The 16,545-nt window shown below is 35.7% G+C and overlaps 1 pseudogene; it reads right to left on the bottom strand.

The window, feature by feature from the left end:
• Positions 1 to 4,244: 4,244 nt before the first annotated feature.
• The window catches only part of LOC124509965 (40S ribosomal protein SA-like), a 100,842-nt pseudogene continuing 88,541 nt past the window's right edge, over positions 4,245 to 16,545 (bottom strand).

Here is a 16,545-nt window from a genome sequence, read left to right as displayed (position 1 = left end):
GGGAGGTGAATACTAGAATAATGGAGAGGACACCTGACAGCAATCCACATCTCCTTTTGGTCCATGCTCGCACAGTGTTTTTCTTTTCATGTATCCCTACTTCCACATTTGTATAGTTTTTTATATTTTATTTATAACACTAACTGCCAACCTTAGGTATGTGGTTATTTGCATATAAAATGTGTCTCTTTTATAGAGGAGAGAAAATGTGTTAACTTTTGGATCTGTTTCTTGAAATCTTCAATAGTTTCTCTCTACAAGTGGGTGAGAGCTAGAGATTCATCGCCTGGCTTGGCCAACTTAAGAACACAAGAATCTCTCCTCTCTATCAGACTTCGGGCTAGAAACTATCTTCCCATTGCTTAAAAACAAGAGTATCCTCCCTGCTCAGGTAAAGCTATGATTAAACAATCAACCAAATGCAATCTCAACCTGAGGCCGCACAAAACATCTGCATGCAATAACCACTTATCTTATTAAAGGAACATGAAAACCTGAAAAGTAAGAAACTAATGTAACTGAAATGGTTGATATCCAGAGAAGTGGGCAGTACAAACATGAAACTACCCAAATCACCACATGAGTATGCTTTAAAGCCCAAAACACACAGGCATGCCATAGTAACCAACACTTTAAATAAATAAGATGGGCCTTGTTTCAGGGTTAGAAACAGGGGTTTGGAAGCCACCACTCAATCTCTACAACAAGCAAAACAAAACAAAAAAACTGAAAAACCAACAGCTCTTCTTGGATCCATAAGAGGAGGGAATACACAGGACAAACCGCTGTCTCCAAATTTGGATAGTCAGGTGAATAGAGGGAGTCACCACTTACCAGAATGAACATTCCTTTGCAGAAATTAGTGCCAGGGTAGCAAAACTTGAACTGTAGTTGATGATTTACTGGAGGCTCATTGTGGACATATCTGGGAGTTAAAAACTCCAGAGGGATCCAGGTAGAGAGGGGCCACCACACTATTCACACTTCTTTGAGTTTTACCTCCAGGAGGTGGACTAGGTTTTCAGAGTAAACACCGGAGAAAAAACCTCTTTATGCTCTGACAAGGGTAGAAGAAGAGGAACCATTTTAAATACTCCAGAGCACCTGGTTCTTCTTAACAAGGCCTGCCCTCAGGAGAAACTATTTAACTAGAGCCTAAACTGCTGTGGTTTAATCAAACCCATATTGGCCTTTGGGAAACAAAATATCCAACTCCAGCCACACTTAGCTTTTCACTTGGGAAAAGGGAAATGCCCAACTGCAGCTCACTTTAACCATTCTGTTAAATTCCTCCAATTCAAAGGGGGAGATGAGAGAACTGGGAGGCATGTGTGAAGTTCGCAGTCCAAAGGTACAGGCTCACTAAAACACTGAGTCCTGACTATAGGCCTATGGAATTCTCCCCATTCCCCCAACCAATTTACCCCAGATCACTAAAGGCCTGTTTACAACACATGTTTTTACCTACGACATCTTATCTGGATATCCAGAAAAACTTACAAGAAATACCGAAAGGCAGCAAACACAATTAGAGGAGATGGGGCAAGCATAAGAAGCAGACATGATAAGGATGTTGGAATTACCTGACTGGCAGTTGAAAACAAGTCTGATGAACATGCTAAGGGCTCCAATGGATAAAGTAGATGGCATTTAAGAAAAGATGGGCCATATTTCCTTTGCTGTGCAGAAGCTTTTTATCTTGATGAGGTCCCAAAAGTTCATTTTTGCTTTTGTTTCCCTTGCCTCTGGAGACATGCTAAGTAAGAAGTTGCTGTGGCTGAGGTCAAAGAGGTTGCTGCCTGTTTTCTCCTGTAGGGTTTTGATGGTTTCCTGTCTCACATTTCACCCATTTTGAGTTTATTTTGGTATATGGTTCAAGAAACTGGTCCAGGTTCATTCTTGTGCATGTCGCTGTCCAGTTCTCCCAGCACCACTTGCTGAAGAGACTGTCTCTTCTCCATTGGATACTCTTTCCTACTTAGTCAAAGATTAGTTGGCCACATATTTGTGGGTCCATTTCTCGGTTCTCTATTCTGTTGCATGATCCAGGTGTCTGTTTTTGTTCCAGTACCATACTGTCTTGATGATTACAGCTTTGTAATACAGCTTGATGTCCAGAATTGTGACGCCTCCAGCACTGGTTCTCTTTTTCAGTGTTACTTTGGCTATTTGGGGTCTTTTCTGGTTCCATACAATTTTAGGATTGTTTGTTCTAGCTCTGTGAAGAATGCTGGTGTTATTTTTATAGGGATTGCATTGAATGTGTAGATTGCTTTGGGTAGTATAGACATTTTAACATTTGTTCTTCCAATACATGATCATAGAATGCTTTTCCAGTTCTTTCTGTCTTCTTCAATTTCTTTCATAAGTTTAGATCTCTTACCTCTTTGGTTAAGTCTATTCCCACACATCATATGGTGTTTGATGCAATTTTGGATGGGATCGATTCCTTGGTATCTCTGCTGCTTCATTAATGGTCTATAGAAATGCAACCAATTTCTGTATGTTGATTTTATATCCTGTGACTTTGATGAATTAATGTATCAGGTCTAGAAATTTTTTTGGTGGAATCTTTCAGATTTTCCACATCGAGTATTATATCATGCAAAGAGTAAAACAACAAAACTAAAAGAATGGGAAAAGTTATTTGCAAATGATATATCAGATAAAGTTTTAGACTCCAAAATGTATAAAGAACTTATCAAACTCAACACTCAAAAAATAAAAAATCCAGTGAAGAAATAGGCAAAAGACATGAATAGACACTACCAAAGAAGACATCCACAGGCATAACGGGCACATGACTCATCACTCATTATTAGGGAAATACAAATTAAAGTCACAATAAGATATTACCTCACACTTGTCAAAATGGCTAAAATTAAGAATTCAGGAAACAACAGATGTTGGCAAGGATGTGGAGAAAGGGGAACACTTTTCACAGCTGGTGGGAATGCAAACTGGTTTAGCCACTCTGGAAAACAGTATGGAGGTTATTCAAAAAATTTAAAAATAAAATTATCCTATGATCCAGCAATTACACTACTTGGTATTTATCCAAAGGATACAAAAATGCTAATTCAAAGGGGCACATGTCCCCCATTGTTTACAGCAGTGCTATCAACAATAGCCAAAATATGGAAAGAGCCCAAATTCCTCTACTGATGAATAGATAAAGAAGATGTGGTGTATATATATTATATTATATATATAACATATATAATACTACATATATATTGCAACAATGTGGATGGAACTAGAATGTATTATGCTAAGCAAAATAAGTCAGAAAAAGATAAGTATCATATGATTTCACTCATATGTGGAATTACAGATGAACATAGGGGAAGGGAAGGAAAAATAATATAAAAACAGAGAGGGAGGCAAACTATAAGAGACTCTTAAATGCAGAGAACAAGTTGAGTGTTGCTGGAGGGGATTTAGGTGGGGAGATAGGCTAAATGGGCGTTGGCATTAAGGAGGGCACTTGTTGGGAGGAGCACTCAGTGTTATATGTAAGTGATGAATCACTGGGCTCTACTCCAGAAACCAATACTACACCGTATGTTAACTAAATTGCAGTAAATTAGATAAAGTAAAAAAAAAAAAAAATTTGGCCAATGTAAGCAGAAATATGGAAATCTTTTGAAATAACCAAAAAGAAATGCCAGAGATCAAAAACTGTAACAGAAATGAAGAATGCCTATGACAAAGTTATTAGTTGACTAGATTTGGCTGGGGAAATAATCTCTGAGCTAAGGGACATGTCAATCAATAGAAACCTCCACTATGGAAAAACAAAAAGAACAAGATTGAAAGAACAAAAAAAAGGCAGAACAGAACAGAATATCCAAGGACTGTGGGACAACTACAAAAGCTGTAACATACACATAATAAGAATACTAAAAGGAAAAGAGAGAAGGGAACAGACGAAATATTTTAAAAAATATTGACTGAGAATTTATCCAAATTAATGTCAGAGAGCAAATCATAGATCCAAGAAGCTCAGAGAATACCAAATAGAATATATGCAAACAAAACAAAACAAAACAAAAACCCCACTATGTTGGCATATCATTATCAAATACAGAAATAAAAAAATAAACAAAAATTCCCGAGGAAGCCAGAGAGCAGAAAACATCTTACCTGTAGAGAAGCAGAAATAAGAATTGCATCTGACCTTTTTTTTTTTTCCAGAAACTGTTTATTTTCCATCTGTTTATTTGCCTCTGTAGAAGAGCAGCTTAAGACCACTCAGTGGTTGTTCCTACCCAATCAGTGGCCTAAGTAGAGCGCGCTGCAGACGAGTCTTCAGTGGCAGGCTGAGTGCTCCAATATTCAGTAGGGAACTGCTGAAAGGCACAGAGGGCACCTGCACACCTTCAGACCAGTCTGCGACTTCAGGTTGAGTAGCGATTAGCTCAGGAGCTGGAGCAGTCCATTCACCCTGAAATTCCTCTTTGGTCACGGCCTTTTCAGCAGCAGTCTGCTCTTCCTTTTCAATCTCTTCAGGATCTCTGTAGACAGATTAGGCATGACTTCCCCTGGGTGTTCACAGGAAATGGTGCCACATATGTGCAGAACTTCCCAGGCCAGCATCCACCACATTAGACCCACTGCATGAGCAACTGTGTTGTTGAAAGGATGGCAATGTCCACACAGTGCAGAGGAGAGTCTGTATTACACAGAGCAATGGTAGGCAGGTTTATATAAGACATCAGGCTGGTGGTCAGCCCTGGGATCAGTAACCACCAGAAGCCTTGGCACCCAGAAGGATACCTGGATCTGGTTAGTGAAGATGCCAGGAGTGAAGTGGTCAGCAATAGTGGTGGCTCCAGTAGCAGCAGCAAACTTGGGCACAGCTCACTGGCCAGTATTCCTGGATGATAAGACATTGACATCAGCTGAGTTTTCAATGGCAACAATGGCATGAGCTACCAACTGAAGCTTCTCCCAGCTTCTCTTCAGATTTCTGATAGAGATACCATCATTTTTCCTTTTGTAGATATACTGTTTTATTTAGAGGTCAAGTGGGTTCCTGCTACAAGAAATTTGAGGACATCCTCCTCCTTCATTTGCTGGACATCAAGGGCTTCAGACACTGTGAAAATTTCCCTTTAAGTTACGATGAAAATGCAAAACAACTGTATGGACCCCCCGACTGGAAAAGCAAGAACTGCCTATGACTTCTTAAACCCTGTACAGGCCAGAAGAGAATGGGATGAAAATATTTAAAGAGTAGACATAAAAAAACCAACAAGCTGGAATTCTGTACCCTGAATAATTATCCTTCCAAAATGAAGTAGAAATAGACTTTTTCAAACAAAAATTGAGGGAATCTCCTGCCAGTAGATAGTGTTGGGAGACATGTTAGAAATTCTTTAGAGAGAAGATAAATAATATAGGTCAGAAACTCAGATTAAGAGGAAGACTACTGAAGAAAGAATACCAAAGGTAAAATAAAAACTTTTTTTTAATTTTTAATTGCTCTAACAGATAAGCTTGTTCAAAACAATAATAGCCACAATGTATTCAATTATGTAATCTTTTGTATATATCTTATGTGTATATGTATGCTTACTTGTAAGTGAGATAACTGAGCAAGTGGGAAGGTTAAATCAGGATTATTTGCTTGGTAGAAGGTACTCACACTACCTATGAAGGTATTTTGTTTAGCTAAAGAAAAACAAACAAAAAGGTCATGACCAGAGTTTGAAAACTTCATGAGTTTGTAATCCCCTTTGAGAGAGAGTTTAGAAGATGGAATGAAGTGGAGAATTTATACTCCACTAGTTAAAAATAACATTATAGGGGTGCCTGTGTGGCCCAATTGGTTAAGTATATAGGGCACTGGCAAATCTCTGAGATTAAAGTAAGAACAGAGATATGGTTGGAGTAGGACCCTGAGATCTGGGATAAGAAGAATATCTGCATTGACATTTGGTACAATTTTCTGGCCTATAGTATTGAACACAGAAAAAATGGATGAATAAAAAAAAATGTATCTGGAATTATAGAACCTTTAAGCCCATGGAGCTGAATCTAATATTCTTAAAGTGTATTGCAGAAAAATTAGATCAAATGCACGTCGATGTCATACCTGGAATCACACTACCATAATTATAAAATAGAGATTAGTGAGCAATTTAGATTTTATTGATCCTGTGTTTTAAAATAGTCTTCCACTCCAGATGCTGAAAGTTAATCTTCATAGGGTTTATTGAAATTATTACTACAATGTCCTTGTAAGAGCCCTGCTCTGTGTAGAAATTCTAGAGTGATACATATTGAGAGACATTTGTTTTGACTATTAAAACTCTGTGTGACACATGCAGGAGTACTCACATGCACGAGTACACTAAATGACCTGGGATTTGAATGGAGTACAGGGCATGGAGCAGTTATGCTCCCCAGAGCCAATCACCTCTCTTGACTCTGAACTTTGCCAGATGACCTCTACTTTGGAAATGACGCAAAGTGCTGACTGAGACTGTATGCCAAAATCACTGCCATTGGTCAATGAATGGTTGCTCTCTCCAGTATACATAATGTTAGTCATGTTGCTTCTATGGGATCATTCAGGAAGGCATTCATATTGTGGAGAAATTCAAACTTGTAAGTTCACTTAAATTAGTTCTATTATATCAGGCCTCATGTACTTAAAATTTAAGAAAAATGACTTTATAACCTACATTAAGAGAAAATTACATCGTGAGGAGAAAGTGGATTTTGTTTAGCTTTTTACAATTTAGAATTGCAGACTATCTGATCATAATTTGCAGTATATTTCCTCTCACTTCTTCACTTTCCTTATGTAGCTACAGCTTAAACAATGGACTTTATTTTGAGGAATAAAAGTAATAAAATTGGAAATATTGGTTCACCTGGGTAACCTTATAACTGCTATAGGCCAAAGTATTGTGGTTGTCAATTTTAAATAATACTATGATTTTTTAAAAATGTTTGTTTATTTTTGCAAGTGTGAGCTTGAGCGGGGGAGGGGCAGGGAGCAGGACAGATGAGGATCCAAAACAGACTCCAGGCTGATGTGGGGCTTAAGCTCACGAAATGTGAAACTCTTGAACCATGAACTCACTAGCCATGTGATTATGACCTGAGCCAAAGTCAGATGCTCAACTGACTGGGCCACCTAGGTGCCCCAACTGATGCTATGATTTAACCCTTTAGGATAGGCAGTGTTAGAAAGAGTATCAGTCATCTGGGTTTGCTTTCTACCTCCACCACTTAAAGTATCTGTGACTTTAAATAACTGCTTTGTAATCTCTGATTAGCAAGCATTTTTCTTTAAAACATCTATAAGAATGTCTACTTCCCATAAATTCTGTCAGCGTTTATTAAGATAACTATGTAAAAATACTCCTTTGCTTATAGTGGTGCTAAATGAATATGGCATATATACACAAATTTTCTCTGCCTCGCTTTTCATGTAATGGGGCAGAGATCCATAACTGGACATTCTAAGTTTATTGATTCTTAAATGAAACTATATGTAACCATAAAGGACAATCTATAAATAATATCAATTTATATGTATGATTTATCAGTGTGTTTTATATATGTATATACATGTAATGCATATAACACATAATATATGTGTGTGTTGTATATATAGGCATGTGTGTACATTTTGCAAGATGAACCATTGGAAGAAGGATTGTTTTGTTCCATGAATGATTTGGGGATCATTGAATATCTATATACAAAAAAAGTGTTTTATATACACTTCACAGCATATACAAAAATAAACTCAAAATGTTTTGTAATTCCAAACATTTTACAAAATGTTTTGTAAAATTTCTAGAAGAAAACATAGGAGAAGACCTTTGTAATCTATTAAATGACATCAATTTCTGCAACACCAAAAGCACAGTCCATAAAAAAAGAAGTTGACAAATTTGTTTTCATCAAAATTAAAATGTATGTTGTCCAAAAACAAAACAAAACAAAACAAAACAACAACAACAACAACAACAAAACCACCAAGGGAATGGAAAGACAAAACAGGGATTGGGAGAAAATATTTGTAAATTGTGTATATCCAAAATATCTCAAGTCTACTCAAAACTTAACAAGGAAACAACAACAAAAAATTAAAATTGGAAAAATACTTTAACATTTTATCAAATAATATATATAGATAGGAAATAAGCATGTGAAAAGATGCTACAGATCCTTAGTCATTTGGGAAGTACAAATTAAAACAGTGAGAGAATACTATATATCTATTAGAATGGATACATTTAAACCATATCAAGTGCTGGAAAAGATATGAAGCAAGTCTTTTACATTTCTGGAAGGAATTCACAGTGGTAGACCACTTAGAAAAAAATGTCAACTGCCTTAAAAAATGAACTGTACACCTACCATGAACTATTTACTCAAGAAAACTGAATGCGTATGGAAATATTCATATAAATACTTCAAAGAACAAATACAACCCAACACCCAAAAAACTAAACCAATTTAAAAATGGGCAGAAGACATGAACAGACATTTCTCCAAAGAAGACTTACAGATATCCAAAAGACACATGAAAAGATGCTCAACAAATGAAAACTACAATAATAGAGCACCTTGCACCTGTCAGTATGGCTAAAATCCACACACAAGACATTAGACATCTCAGTGAAGATACAGTAAAAAAGAAACCTCTCTCTTGCATTGTTGGTGGGAATGCAAACTGGTGCAGCCACTGTGGAAAACAGTATGAAGAACATTCTTCAAATAGTTAAAAACAGAACCACCTTATGATCCAACAATTGCACTACTAGATATTTACCCAAAAAATAGAAAATTCAAAGGGATACACACACCCCTATGTTTATAGCAGCATTATTTACAATAGCCAAGATATGGAAGCAGCCCAAGTGTCTACTGACAAATGAATAAAGAAGACACACACACACGCACACACATGCACACACACGTACACACACACACACACATATAATGGGGTATTATTCAGCCATAAAAAATGATTTCTTGTCATTTGCAACAACATGGATGGAGCTAGAGAGTATAATGCTAAGCAAAATAAGTCAACTAGAGAAAAACAAATACCATATGATCTCATTCATATGTAGAATTTTAGAAACAAAACAAACAAGCAAAGAGAGACAGAGAGAGAGAGAAAGAGAGAGAGAAACCCAAAAAACAGACTATTAGCTCTAGAACAAACTGATGGTTACCAGAAGAGGGGGTGGGTCAGAAGGTGAGTTAAATAGGTGATGGGGACTAAAGAGTACCATTATCATGTAGGAAAAAAATAATAAAATAAAAACAAGTAAATAAAGTATAAACTGACTATAAAAAAAGAAAATAAAATATTACCTAGAAATCAGGAAATAAACCTCGGTATATTCTGTTAGTTATTACTAGTTATGTTGCAATGGATAATACTTTGGTGTAACCAAATAGTGCTTCATTAAGAGTGCATTTCTACTCTACAAACATTTGAATTCTCTTGTTTCTTTTTTTTTTTTATATGAAGTTTATTGACAAATTGGTTTCCATACAACACCCAGTGCTCATCCCAAAAGGTGCCCTCCTCAATACCCATCACCCACCCGCCCCTCCCTCCCACCCCCCATCAACCCTCAGTTTGTTCTCAGTTTTTAACAGTCTCTTATGCTTTGGCTCTCTCCCACTCTAACGTCCTTTTTTTTTTTTTTTTTTTTCCTTCCCCTCCCCCATGGGTTCCTGTTAAGTTTCTCAGGATCCACATAAGAGTGAAACCATATGAAGATAAAAAGCTTCTGCACAGCAAAGGAAACAACCAACAAAACTAAAAGGCAACCAACGGAATGGGAAAAGATATTTGCAAATGACATATCGGACAAAGGGCTAGTATCTAAAATCTATAATGAATTCTCTTGTTTCTTACAAGCTTTATACCTCTCAAAACACCTCAACTATACAAATCTATGAGTGGTTGCTTTCGTACAACATCTTAATGTGTTTAGCTATGAAGAGTTCAAATATAGATTTAAAATGAGTTATAAATATGACTTGGTTCATTTCATTGTTGTGTTAATAATTTGGGTGTTCTTAACAGTATATATGTATATTAAAGATTATAAAAGTCCAAATATTTCATAATATCATTGGAGAATGTAAATTTCTCCATTACCTAACAAGATGGGTTATATAATACAACTTACTTTTGGGATAAATGCATGTTTTTAACCTCACCAGAAAAACACAAATCTGTATGTGGCTTTTATGAGTTACATGGAATGTACAGAAAACGTACCCCCCCTTTTTTATGCTTCCTTTATAAAGTGACATAATGACTTAATTTGAGGATTTGAAAGGTACCTCCACCCCTCTCTTTAAGAAAATGAGTGAGTGATGGAATTAGAAGCTAACTGGAAAGGCTGCACAGAAGTCGGAACCTGGTCTTTGTATTTCTGAGGTATGCATCCCAAAGAGGTAGCTTATCCCTCAACTAAGAAAGTGAACAGTCTCGACCACTGCAGGTCAGAAGTTTAAAGTGAAAGAAAAATATCTGGAACTGGACTCATGCATATAACAAAATCTGAACCCAAAAGAAAGCCAATTGCATAGTTTGACAGTGACCCTGGAGGAGGAAAATCCAATTAATTGGGAAAAGGATTAGTTTGAAGAGACCCCTCAAGTGGAGCTTGCCAGAAAGGATCTATCTCAGTAGCACATTTGAAGAACAGCCATCAAGTCAGGTGGATTATCAGTGCCCCTGTGCTAATCCCCAGTCAGAACATGAGATAGTTCATCTGCATTTTTTAGAAGCTGTCTTCCAATTAAAAGCTGATTTGTAAAAACAATGCCTTGTGTACTCTTAAGCCCAAAATACCCTGAGAAACCAATAGTAAAAAAAAACCCAAAACAAAATACAAGGAATATTAGCTACAAGTTACTTTCACCAGCAGAAGGAGCTTATGTACCAATACTATGGGGATGGTCTAAAGCAAATTAATGCAGGCTCAGCTATAAAAAGAGCAGACGGAGCCCTCTGTTAAATAAAATTTAAATTCCAAAGATAACATTTCATAAGAAGGAGAAAGCAATGAAAGCATTCTTAAGCTAAAAATAAGATTTTTCATTTGTTTGAAGAAGAAAAAGAAATTCACAGTGGTTTAGTTTACCAAGAAATAGAATTATTAACCTTAGTCTTCTGCTTTTGAGATTGTCATTAATGCAATGAAGACATTACATTACCTTCCTTCGAAGGTACATAAATGGAAATCACATTTTGAATCCATCAAAAAGATATAAGGTTAATTGTACTTTGGGCTTCGCTTTTCACTTATAATATTTAACAATTAAATGTACCAGACATTGTGTTAGATTTCATGAATTCACGAGTTAATAAGAGCTAGCCGTTCTCAATAAACTTATCTTAGAGGTTTAGGTGGGTGAAGGAAAGAACACTAACAAAATAATTAGCAGTAGGTACTGAAGAGATGTATCTGTAACTGTTAATATCACTTTAACTTTTTAGAATGAGAAGTTTTAAAATCATAGAATATGTGTTGCTTATGATATGGGTAATAAAATTTTATAATCCAATTTTTTAAGTCATCTGTGTAATTTCCTTCTGATTCTTGATCCTATCAACTATACTCATCAAAAGCCTTTTGTGAAATACTAGGACCAGTCATGTCACTAGTCAAGGTCAGTGTAAGGAATATTAGATATATGACTGTATGACAAACCTTAATACAAGCACTAGTGATTTTTTAAAGGTATTAATTTCTCAAATAATTATTTAGTGTTATGAATTGAACAGCATTATTATTATAGAGATATAATAGTGAGAGAGTTGTTAAGTCCTTCCAATGGAAACTGATACTTTCCTGAAGAAGACACATAATAAATAAATGAATATATAAACAGGTAAACGGATACTATTATATGATACAGTAACAAATTATGTGAGGCAAAGTTAAGCTTTTGCTTAAAAGTCAAAATTAAAAGTAAGAAGTAAAGATTGATGGGAAGGAGAGGTATTGTGGATAGGTGGCAAAAAAACAAAAACCAAAAAACCAATCTGAGAAGTCTTCATTAAACAGAGAATTGGAGTGAGGAAGATACTGAGTGGAAGAATATCAAAAGCATCTAATTTGAACTGTCAGCCCAGAGCCTGACTCGGGGGCTTGAAATCATGAACCACGAGATAATAAATGACCTGAGCTGAAGTTGGACGCCTGACGGACTGAGCCACCCAGGCGCCCTGATAATTTGACTTTAAATTCACAAAAACAATTATGGTTCGCTACATTTAAACTTGACTCATTAGACTCTAGGAATTACCTAAGTGCTTGAGAGAGTTCATTTGGTTATTCAGACAATTTAAGGACTTAAAAAGAACATGAATTATTAAAATTATAAATGCCGGTATCATTTAAACATGTTAAGTGACAAAATTATAAGTCTTTTCAATAGTGATAATTAAATTGTACTAGTTTATGAGATATCATATATGCTCAATCTGTTTTTTTTTCATATATTAAGTCAACAAATTAAATTAGCAATTTAAAAAATCAAATTGCTCCAAATGAGGTGGTTTTTTTGGTTTACAAAGATCACCACAAGTATACCATAGAACTTTGAGAATACATATTACTTTCTCAAGAAATATTTATTAAATAATCAATGAATAATTGGCTTTTCAGTACTTTTAGGATCATTTTCTTTATTAACCACGTTTTAGAATCATCTATGATAATTATTAAACAATACAGACTTGCAGAGTCTCCCCCACTTATAACTACTGATTGAGTAGGTATTGGTGTAGTCTAGAAATCTGTTTTTCACTAATGTCTCTTTTGACTCTCAGCAATAGGCAAAGTTGTACTACACTGCCCTAAAGCACATTTCTTTTTTTTTTTTTTTAATTTTTTTTTTTCAACGTTTATTTATTTTTGGGACAGAGAGAGACAGAGCATGAACAGGGGAGGGGCAGAGAGAGGGAGACACAGAATCGGAAACAGGCTCCAGGCTCTGAGCCATCAGCCCAGAGCCCGACGCGGGGCTCGAACTCACGGACCGTGAGATCGTGACCTGGCTGAAGTCGGACGCTTAACCGACTGCGCCACCCAGGCGCCCCCCTAAAGCACATTTCTAATTTGCTTCCTATCCAGTCTAGGCAGTTTTTTGACTAAATCCCATGTCTGATGCCATCAACATTTCTGATACAAACTTTCTCTGCGTGGATGTGTATCAGTGCAACTTATGGCTCCTCTTTACTAGCTGGGATGCCTACCTGCCTCCAGATCACATCTATCCTGGGCTAAGAATCCTGGATAATGTGTTCTGATCCATCAGCAAGCTGCTTACTAATCTCATTTCATAATAATTCTTTTCACTTTATGACAGCCTGTTCATGTCAGAAATAGGCATGAAAATAGCAAATTTGGATGGCAACTCACAGTAGAGCTTGACTACTTTTATGTTCCTTTCAGAAAAGCAACTCAGTTATTATGAATGTTTATTTGAATATGTTAAGATTACACTAAGGCTCTTGAGTGACACTTTTCTTTCTTCCTTTCTTTTTTGACATTATCCTAAAAATGACTCAGTTTTTGCTATTAAAATCAAATATGCTATTCAATTGCAAATGCAGAAAATAACCTTCCAGTTTGATCTATTCCTAGGATGTACTATTTGAACATTAATAATTCCTTTTATAATTCATGGATCCTTAGCTTGCTATGAAATGATACTCTTTCCTATGTAAAATCACGGTAAACATGCTCATTCAATAACTACCAACCATAGAGTTTACTCAGACAATGGAAGATTGGTTCTTAAAGTTATTGAAATCTATGCCATTTTCTACTGTCACTTTATATTCAAAATACTTCATCTGAATAAGAACTGTGATTATTGAGGACTGTCTCTTACATCCTATTGTCTGCCAGCAGAATTACTTGGGCTGAGTTGAATTTTTTCAGTCTACTGCATTTTTTCTAAAAAAAAAATAATGCATAAACCTATCATCTAAGTAAGGTACATGAGTTATCTAGTTCCCATTGGATAAAAAAGAAAAAAAACAAAAACAAAAACATTGCTACCCATGCAATCTTACAATGACAAAAACGTGGCAGCATACTATGTTACAAATCACCCTAAATTAAATTCACTCATATTTATCCTTATTTTCACTTTCTTTTTTTTTGTAAATTGAAAGCACAATTCAGTCTTTTTCATACTAAAAATAAGAATACCTTTTGTTAGTCATGTCATTTCTTAATTGCAGACAGAGAGATCAAGAAAGTGGTGTTTTGCAGGATCACTGTAGCTGCAAATTTGTAGCACAGTAATTGCCCAGCATGTGCTAACAAACTGTTCAGCTCATCCAGGCACACTCAGTCAAAGAGTGCAACCAGGTAAAGAGAAGAAAGATAATCAATGGTAATCATTTCTGTATTTTTTCACTTCCCTTCAAATGCCTTTGTCATCTCATTTATGTGAGAAAAACAAAAAGCAATTTAGAAAGTTACCAAATTAAAAGGAGAAAAGTGCAATTTAGAGACAGGAAATATCCATGTGAATTGAAAGAAGGCTGGGTTCCTTCAACATTGAATGAGTACACTTTTGCAACAAAAAAAAGGGTAACAGTATGTTGTTGTTCTTGTGATAATAGCCATCATGAGGAAAATCCAGAAGTATTGCATGATGAATTGAATTATGCTGTGCATATCAACAGGAGATAAGTAGATAAATGAATTACTGATTATAGTGACATACAGTGTGGTCCACAGTATTTTAGATTTTGAACATAATGAAAAATGAGTACCCCAGTACTCTAAATGTATAGTTAACTGTCAGTAGTTCCTATACAAATATGGCTGATCATGATATTTATTAACTACCTGGTATACTTTTCTAGTGTGCAGATTTGTAGTGACCATTGTTATGGCAAGAAAAAAACGAGCTCTAAGTCTTTATCATTCCATATCTTTCCATATTCGTTTGCATATATGTATATTTTCAGGCCTAGCCTCAATCTGAATAAAGACATGCATTTAAAGTGATTTAAAATTGACATTTCACTCAAAATGCCTGAAACATGTTCAAATTACAAAATTTGATTTTGTGATATTCTTATATCACCTAGGCATAATAAGAAACTCAAATGGATGCACTAATATACTTCGATTTCAATACTTGGATGTCTTTCCTTGTTTGGGGTTAAATAAGTTTTAAGTAAGTGTCTGATTTAAAATATTTGCAGAAAGTATGATTATTCAGATTTTTATTTCTCTGGTTCAGGGTTTTCTTGCTCATAATTCATGATGAATATCAAATCTTATATTTACATTTGGTGGGAGATTATCAAGTCACGTTTTACACCTACTAACGTTTACTTTATGGTGATAAGCTTAGAATCACTCTGCTGTTATGATAGTTCTTATTCCTAATTTCAGGTTTAATGGCAGGAGGAATGGGGGTAAAGAGCAACACATCTAAAGAAAATGACTCAATTGTTTCCCGTTTTTTTAAAATATTTTTAAATTTAAATCCAAGTTAGTTAACATACACTGTAATAATGACTTCAGGAATAGAATTTAATGATTCATCACTTACATTTAACACCCAGTGCTCATCCCGTCAAGAGTCCTCTTCAATGCCCCTCGCCCATTTAGCCCATCCCCCAATTCAACACCCCACCAGCAACCCTCAGTTTGTTCTATATATTTAAGAGTCTTTAATGGTTTGTCTCCCTCTCTGTTTTTTTATCTTATTTTTCCTTCCCTTCCCTTCCCTTCGTCTGTTTTGTTTCTTAAATTCCCCATTATGAGTGAAATCATATGACATTTGTCTTTCTCTGATTTATTTCGCTTAGCATAATACACCCTAGTTCCATGCACATTGTTGCAAAGGGCAAGATTTCATTCTTTTTGATCACCAAGTAATATTCCATTGTGTGTGTGTGTGTGTACATCTTTTTTATACATTCACCTATCTATGGACATTTGGGCTCTTTCCATACTTTGGCTATTTTCAATAGTGCTGCTATAAACATTGGGGTGCATGTGCCCCTTTGAATCAGCACTCCTGTATTCTTTGGATAAATACCTACTAGTGCAATTGCTGGGTTGTAGGGTAGTTCTATTTTTAATTTTCTGAGGAATCTCCATACTGTTTTCCAGAGTTGCTGTACCACTTTGCATTCCCATCGACGGTGTAAAAGGGTTCCTCTTTGTCCACATCTTTACCAAAATCTATTGTTTCCTGAGTTGTAGTTTTAGCAATTTTGACAGATGTGAGGTGGTATCTCATTGTGGTTTTGGTATGGATTTCCCTGATGATGAGTGATGTTAAGCATTTTTTCATGTGTCTGCTAGGCATCTGGATGTCTTCTTTGGAAAAGTGTTTATTCATGTCTTTTGCCCATTTCTTTACTGGATTATTTGTGTTTTGGTTGTTGAGTTTGATAAATTCGTTATAGCTTTTTGATACTAACCTTTTATCCGATAAGTCATTTACAAATATCTTCTCCATTCTGTTGGATGCCTCTTAGTTTTGCTGATTGTTTCC

This window comes from Lynx rufus, unplaced genomic scaffold (assembly GCF_022079265.1).
Source record: "Lynx rufus isolate CCGP_SWC_20201006 ecotype Redwood Valley unplaced genomic scaffold, mLynRuf1.p SCAF_1, whole genome shotgun sequence".
Lineage (NCBI taxonomy): Eukaryota > Metazoa > Chordata > Mammalia > Carnivora > Felidae > Lynx > Lynx rufus.
This window is presented reverse-complemented; position numbering and strand designations above follow the sequence as displayed.